Here is an 8006-nt window from a genome sequence, read left to right as displayed (position 1 = left end):
CGTGTTCTGAAGATGAACGAAGGTCTTACGGGGTTGAACAACATGAGGGAGAGTAATTACTGACAGAGTTTTCATTTTTGGGTGAACTATCTCTTTAATACCAATACCTCTAGAGCTGCTTTTAACCCTACTTAAGACAAATGTTAGAAAATGTCACAAAAACACTTTATTAAGGTACACCACATTCAGTATTCGAAACAATAAACATTCACCTTTCACATTTAAACCTTTAAGACTCGTCAAACTTTTGCAGTTAATTGCAAAATAAAAATGTTCCCAATGAAAGGCCAACTGATTCTGATATTTCTTTACCAGTGTTTTGGTTATATTTTAGAAACTGTTAACAGGCCTCTTAAAGAAGTTGTGTTTACCTACAAATCTCATTTAATTTAATTTATTATACAGGAAAATTTAAGAGTAACAATTTAGTTACAGTAAACGGGCCTGACTCAGTTTAAAAACTGGTTTACAGCAGGTTCCTGTATACAGGTTCCTCATACACCACATATATGTATTATTGGACCTATCTTCCTAATACAGCTAGGATAATGAATCATCAGATGACGCTTTGGAATCAGACGTTTTTCTGGAAACATAGACTTGAAAAGTTTACGATCATCAAAAATTAAATGCTTCAAAAAATAGGTCATATCATCTGATACAGTTGGTGAGAATACAGTGTTCACAATTTGAGAGTTCTCCAGAAATCTCATTCAGTCTTTCATGTAGACTGTGATAACCGTCTTACCTCGTCGTCTTCGTGTGAGAGAACATGGCGTATCTGTTAAACGCAGAGCAATACATGGAGGCGTGGCTTAGATTTACGTCAGTTTGAGTTCATTTGAAAAGAACGCTCGAATTAAACACTGTGTCAATGTTATAGAGAACACTGGCAGTGCTGTTTCATTAATTACATAGTGCGTTAAAATAACACCAACACTCTGGATTTTACACCCTCCCTGGAAATTTAATTTAATTTTGCTGTGTATGTCTTTCAGGGGTCCATGTACTTCTGGCCATATAACGGTAATGTTTATATATCACTCAAATATATAAGCGATTTAGCATTCACGTTGGCTGGCTGATGACGTGAGAGAACAAACTGCAGAGCTGAAAATGTATCAAAAGAGAAAATGTAAAAATGTTTTTTGATGTATTTTGTCGGTGCAGGTTATTGATGAATACGTCTCATTGAAAAACAACAGGCAAGAATTATATTTATTTAGTTTTAGTTATTATTGCACTGTAATTTTGGTAACACTTTACAATAAGGTTAATTTATTAAACATTAGTTAATGTATTAACTAACATCAACTAATCATGAGCAATACATTTGTTACTGTTTTTGTTAATCTTTGTTAATGTTAGTTAATAAAAATACAGCTGTTCATTGTTTGTTCATCTTAGTTCACAGTGCATTAACTAATGTTAACAAGATTTTAATAAAGTATTACCTATTTTCAAATTGACATTTAACAAAGATTAATACCAGCGCAGTCTTATTGTAATTGCGTCATTAGTTTACCTCACTGTGTCACTCAATGTATATTGATGAGAAATGTGATTTATATATGTAAAGATGTGTATAATTTAATACAGTGTTGCAACCTATTGTATAGGAAGCCACACACACACACACACACACACACACACAAACACACACACACACACACACACACACACACACACAAACACACACACACACACACACACACACACGCCAGTGTAACGCACATGATATCAGACACAGCCTATCCTACATGACCAATAAAACTCACAAACAAAATAAGGAATGTAATTTTATTTCAAACGAATGAGTAAAATAAAGTGGGTTGAATCCAAGCAGCTCTAAAATATTTTAGAATAGTGGCATCCATGATTGATAACCCTATATTTATTTATGTATTGTAGACTTTATTATTAAGCGTAGCAAACTTTTTTCTTAAATATCCACAACATGTGGCATGGTTTATCTGTGGATCAGATGCGTGTGAAAGTCCGTTAACAACAGTATATCTGGTGCTTTAGTTTCAGAATCAAACAACTTTTGTAATGTCGAGGTCATGAGAAAATTAAGTGATAACGAGAAAACTATGGAGTCCCTAAAGGGAAATTAGATAAGATGAGATGAGAGAAAAAATTAGATGGGAGGAAAAACTACTTGGGAATGCTTTTGCGTTTTATTTTTTGCAAATGTTTTTTTCAGGGGAACGCAAAAGCATTGACATTATTTTTTCCTCTCATCTCATATTTTTCCCAACCAGCATGTCCCCTTAGGGGCTCCGTAGAAAACCACTTTTATTATGTCATGATCACGAGAAAACATCTTTTGTTAAGTCGTGATCACGAGAAAACAAGAAGAAGAAAAAATAATAATCTATGACCTTTTAGGGCTTCCATACTAAATACATCCAGTATAAATATTATTTTAGTTTTCCTGGTTGTTACCCCTTTATTCCCCAAACTTTACATGTTGTTCCCTTATTCCTACATGTAAGTTCTTTATAGGTACGTTATAATTACTGAAAGGTACACTGTACATTTGTTTTACTTATGCAGTACTTTGCCGGCTGTAATCTAAAGCGTTACTATTTTGTTTCATAAATATTTAAAGTTATTTATTTGATCTATTTTAACTCTCCCTATAGTGATTACAAAAGTTATTTTAAAAACTGAGGTGGATTTTCTAAATGTTAATATGTTCAAAAGGATAGCAGGAATGACCTGTATCACCGTTTGGGAAACTGCTACATCAGTTAGTGTGGACTGATTTGACCTTAACAAATAAATGAATAAACTTACATTAAACGATCAGTCTGTCTCTGTTTTAGGTTGTTACCATACAGCATGTATTTAAAAATGTATTTCACGTTATTTCTTGTATGTGTGTTTGTATATAGTCAAAATTTCTATGCACTTTAGTGATTTTAGCCTGTGGCCAGGACTTTTATTTTGGTGTGTTGCTGTGACGTCATAAAGCTGCGCCGCGCTACGCTGCGTCTGTTGTGAATCTGCTGAAGGAAGGTTTGTGTTTTAAGCATTTAAAGTTTTCAAAATCAGTATTTGTACCACTGCATTTGTCTTATTCATTTTCAGTAACGATTTACTGTTTTAATTGATTCAATTTAATTTATATTTTCTCCTTATCATAAACATAACCGTTGGTAACCCTCTTGATATATTTAACCTAATTTGTACCATTATATAAAATTACATTTTAATGGAAAGAAAGGTAAATAAGCTATTTCCCGTTTATGAGTGAGATTTGTGTCATTAGCCGCTGCGCTTCTCATATTGTGTGGACCGACATAAAGGGATAGTTCACCCAAAATTAAATTCTAAAAAAAATGACAAGGTACGCTATAACATATTCTAGCAAACATTACATTGCCAGTTCCTCATAGTAGTGGGAAGTTCGGATCATTTTACTGACTCGGATCTTTGAATCTCGTTCATCAAAATGAGCGAATCTTTTTTCGACTCGTTCATTTCGTCAGAATGTATTTATTTGTTAGCTAAATTCCCCAAACACATCAAATATTGATAGCATTTAGAACAAGAAAAAAATAGCACTGCAAGGAAAAGGCCAAATTCTGAGAAACAGAAACGATTAACGTTAATTAATTTATTTGAGTCTTAAAGCGATGCAGTCTGTTAGGCTGCGTTTACACTTGGCATTAACATGCGACATGTATCCGGATGTTGTCCACATACACATTGAAAAGACAAGTGTAAACGCACATCTGATGGGAATGTTATCCGATCAGCGTGTCCAGATTCGGAGGTGGTCGAGGACGCATTGTGATCGGATCTCAGTGTAATGTAAACGCAATCCAGCCATCGTGTCTGCATTCACAGGTGGACGTCATATAAATCCCCGCCCAGTCTCCCCGCGTGACTGTCAGAAAATAATGGCCAGACGCAGTTTAGACAAGAAATGAAACTTATTTTAACCTTACAATAAATGTCAATCTTTAAAACAGTTTATTTAGACTTACATGATACTATGTGTGTCATTTTTCAATTTAATTTTGCAACATTATCTGAACGAGGCGATCGCCTGTACAATCACAGTTAGTCATGAAGAGCGGATTTTTGTTTTAAATGTTTAATGTTTTTATTTTTTCAGCATGTTTATCAATCTCCGATTTCTGTCAATATAGTCATTTCACGCTATAAGCTTAAACCCAGATGATCGATGTGACTTTAACATGATCAACCCAGTTATTTTTGTATGATCAACTCTGGAAGTATTCCTTCGTTCAAAAAAATAAATTTGATCTAATTACTGGAGATTGAAAGTAAAGTGAGTGAGTGAAAGCAATTGGGACATTGTTTAATTTGTATCATCTTTACTCTTAATCTGGTGTCGTGCCACAGACCTAATTTATGCAGGAAACAGAAATCCGATCGGTTATGCAGATACAGAGGCTACTTAATGTGAACAAATGTAAACGCACAATGTCCTGATTGGCTAATGATCCATTCTGCTTGATCGCATGTTAATGCCAAGTGTAAACGCAAAGACCTAAAGACTCAGAAGAGTCAGACCCGAGACTCGAGAGATGAATTAATCATTTCTGTTTCCGGTACAGAACTCATCGGATGTTGCACATGCGCGGTCATGCTCAATAGTACATCATTGCAAATTTAATAACAAAAATTTTACTATATTTAAATAATAATATATTAAAATTATATGAGCATTACGCTTTTACCTATTTTCACAATACAACTTTTAGCACACTTTAAAATAAAATGTAAAATATATTTTAGAAAAATATAGTACTTGAAGTGAAAATTCAGTTTATTTTTTAAAAGTATATTTATAGCACTTTATAAAAAATATATTTTATGTATATTAAACCTAACCCATTATCACTCATAACTTTTGGATAAAAATAGCACAGACACTGGACAAAGATGAAACTCTCTAGAGCGCATGTGTTCACGCACACTATCAAACGAAGTATACATTGAAAGACTATGCTTCGACTGTACACATACGCTAGTGTCCTCGTAAAAAACGAAGTATACATTGAAAGACTATGCTTCGACTGTACACATACGCTAGTGTCCACGTAAAAAACGAAGTATACATTGAAAGACTATGCTTCGACTGTACACATACGCTAGTGTCCGCGTAAAAAACGAAGTATGCTTTGAAAGACTATGCTTCGACTGTACACATACGCTAGTGTCCTCGTAAAAAACGAAGTATGCTTTGAAAGACTATGCTTCGACTGTACACATACGCTAGTGTCCTCGTAAAAAACGAAGTATACATTGCAAGACTATGCTTCGACTGTACACATACGCTAGTGTCCACGTAAAAAACGAAGTATACATTGAAAGACTATGCTTCGACTGTACACATACGCTAGTGTCCGCGTAAAAAACGAAGTATGCTTTGAAAGACTATGCTTCGACTGTACACATACGCTAGTGTCCTCGTAAAAAACGAAGTATGCTTTGAAAGACTATGCTTCGACTGTACACATACGCTAGTGTCCTCGTAAAAAACGAAGTATACATTGAAAGACTATGCTTCGACTGTACACATACGCTAGTGTCCACGTAAAAAACGAAGTATACATTGAAAGACTATGCTTCGACTGTACACATACGCTAGTGTCCGCGTAAAAAACGAAGTATGCTTTGAAAGACTATGCTTCGACTGTACACATACGCTAGTGTCCTCGTAAAAAACGAAGTATACATTGAAAGACTATGCTTCGACTGTACACATACGCTAGTGTCCACGTAAAAAACGAAGTATACATTGAAAGACTATGCTTCGACTGTACACATACGCTAGTGTCCGCGTAAAAAACGAAGTATGCTTTGAAAGACTATGCTTCGACTGTACACATACGCTAGTGTCCTCGTAAAAAACGAAGTATACATTGAAAGACTATGCTTCGACTGTACACATACGCTAGTGTCCGTGTAAAAAACGAAGTATACTTTGAAAGACTATGCTTCGACTGTACACATACGCTAGTGTCCTCGTAAAAAACGAAGTATACATTGAAAGACTATGCTTCGACTGTACACATACGCTAGTGTCCACGTAAAAAACGAAGTATACATTGAAAGACTATGCTTCGACTGTACACATACGCTAGTGTCCGCGTAAAAAACGAAGTATACTTTGAAAGACTATGCTTCGACTGTACACATACGCTAGTGTCCTCGTAAAAAACGAAGTATACATTGAAAGACTATGCTTCGACTGTACACATACGCTAGTGTCCGCGTAAAAAACGAAGTATGCTTTGAAAGACTATGCTTCGACTGTACACATACGCTAGTGTCCACGTAAAAAACGAAGTATACATTGAAAGACTATGCTTCGACTGTACACATACGCTAGTGTCCACGTAAAAAACGAAGTATGCTTTGAAAGACTATGCTTCGACTGTACACATACGCTAGTGTCCGCGTAAAAAACGAAGTATACATTGAAAGACTATGCTTTGACGGTACACATACGCTAGTGTCCACGTAAAAAACGAAGTATACATTGAAAGACTATGCTTTGACGGTACACATACGCTAGTGTCCACGTAAAAAACGAAGTATACATTGAAAGACTATGCTTCGACTGTACACATACGCTAGTGTCCACGTAAAAAACGAAGTATACTTTGAAAGACTATGCTTCGACTGTACACATACGCTAGTGTCCACGTAAAAAACGAAGTATACTTTGAAAGACTATGCTTCGACTGTACACATACGCTAGTGTACACGTAAAAAACGAAGTATACATTGAAAGACTATGCTTCGACTGTACACATACGCTAGTGTCCTCGTAAAAAACGAAGTATACTTTGAAAGACTATGCTTCGACTGTACACATACGCTAGTGTCCACGTAAAAAACGAAGTATACATTGAAAGACTATGCTTCGACTGTACACATACGCTAGTGTCCACGTAAAAAACGAAGTATACTTTGAAAGACTATGCTTCGACTGTACACATACGCTAGTGTCCACGTAAAAAACGAAGTATACATTGAAAGACTATGCTTCGACTGTACACATACGCTAGTGTCCACGTAAAAAACGAAGTATACTTTGAAAGACTATGCTTCGACTGTACACATACGCTAGTGTCCACGTAAAAAACGAAGTATACATTGAAAGACTATGCTTCGACTGTACACATACGCTAGTGTCCTCGTAAAAAACGAAGTATACATTGAAAGACTATGCTTCGACTGTACACATACGCTAGTGTCCACGTAAAAAACGAAGTATACTTTGAAAGACTATGCTTCGACTGTACACATACGCTAGTGTCCACGTAAAAAACGAAGTATACATTGAAAGACTATGCTTCGACTGTACACATACGCTAGTGTCCACGTAAAAAACGAAGTATACTTTGAAAGACTATGTGTTCGACTGTACACATACGCTAGTGTCCTCGTAAAAAACGAAGTATACATTGAAAGACTATGCTTCGACTGTACACATACGCTAGTGTCCACGTAAAAAACGAAATATACTTTGAAAGACTATGTGTTCGACTGTACACATACGCTAGTGTCCACGTAAAAAACGAAATATACTTTGAAAGACTATGCTTCGACTGTACACATACGCTAGTGTCCGCGTAAAAAACGAAGTATACTTTGAAAGACTATGTGTTCGACTGTACACATACGCTAGTGTCCTCGTAAAAAACGAAGTATACATTGAAAGACTATGCTTCGACTGTACACATACGCTAGTGTCCACGTAAAAAACGAAATATACTTTGAAAGACTATGTGTTCGACTGTACACATACGCTAGTGTCCACGTAAAAAACGAAGTATACATTGAAAGACTATGCTTTGACTGTACACATACGCTAGTGTCCACGTAAAAAACGAAGTATACATTGAAAGACTATGTGTTCGACTGTACACATACGCTAGTGTCCACGTAAAAAACGAAGTATACATTGAAAGACTATGCTTCGACTGTACACATACGCTAGTGTCCACGTAAAA

At 35.7% G+C, this 8006-nt stretch overlaps 2 protein-coding genes across 2 annotated transcripts in view; both read left to right on the top strand.

The window, feature by feature from the left end:
- The first annotated feature begins 2966 nt into the window (after positions 1–2966).
- Positions 2967–8006, top strand: part of LOC143747003 (uncharacterized) — a 119615-nt gene continuing 114575 nt past the window's right edge. Inside the window, exon 1 of the mRNA XM_077239415.1 lies at positions 2967–3024. The gene's annotated coding sequence lies outside the window, so the exon portion shown is untranslated. The remainder of the gene's footprint in view (positions 3025–8006) is intronic.
- LOC143746876 (uncharacterized) overlaps positions 2979–8006 on the top strand; it is a 39938-nt gene continuing 34910 nt past the window's right edge. Inside the window, exon 1 of the mRNA XM_077239096.1 lies at positions 2979–3024. The gene's annotated coding sequence lies outside the window, so the exon portion shown is untranslated. The remainder of the gene's footprint in view (positions 3025–8006) is intronic.

This window comes from Siphateles boraxobius, unplaced genomic scaffold (genome assembly GCF_051911475.1).
Source record: "Siphateles boraxobius isolate OS27281-9 unplaced genomic scaffold, OSU_SipBor_1 100, whole genome shotgun sequence".
NCBI classification, from domain to species: Eukaryota; Metazoa; Chordata; class Actinopteri; order Cypriniformes; family Leuciscidae; genus Siphateles; species Siphateles boraxobius.
This window is presented reverse-complemented; position numbering and strand designations above follow the sequence as displayed.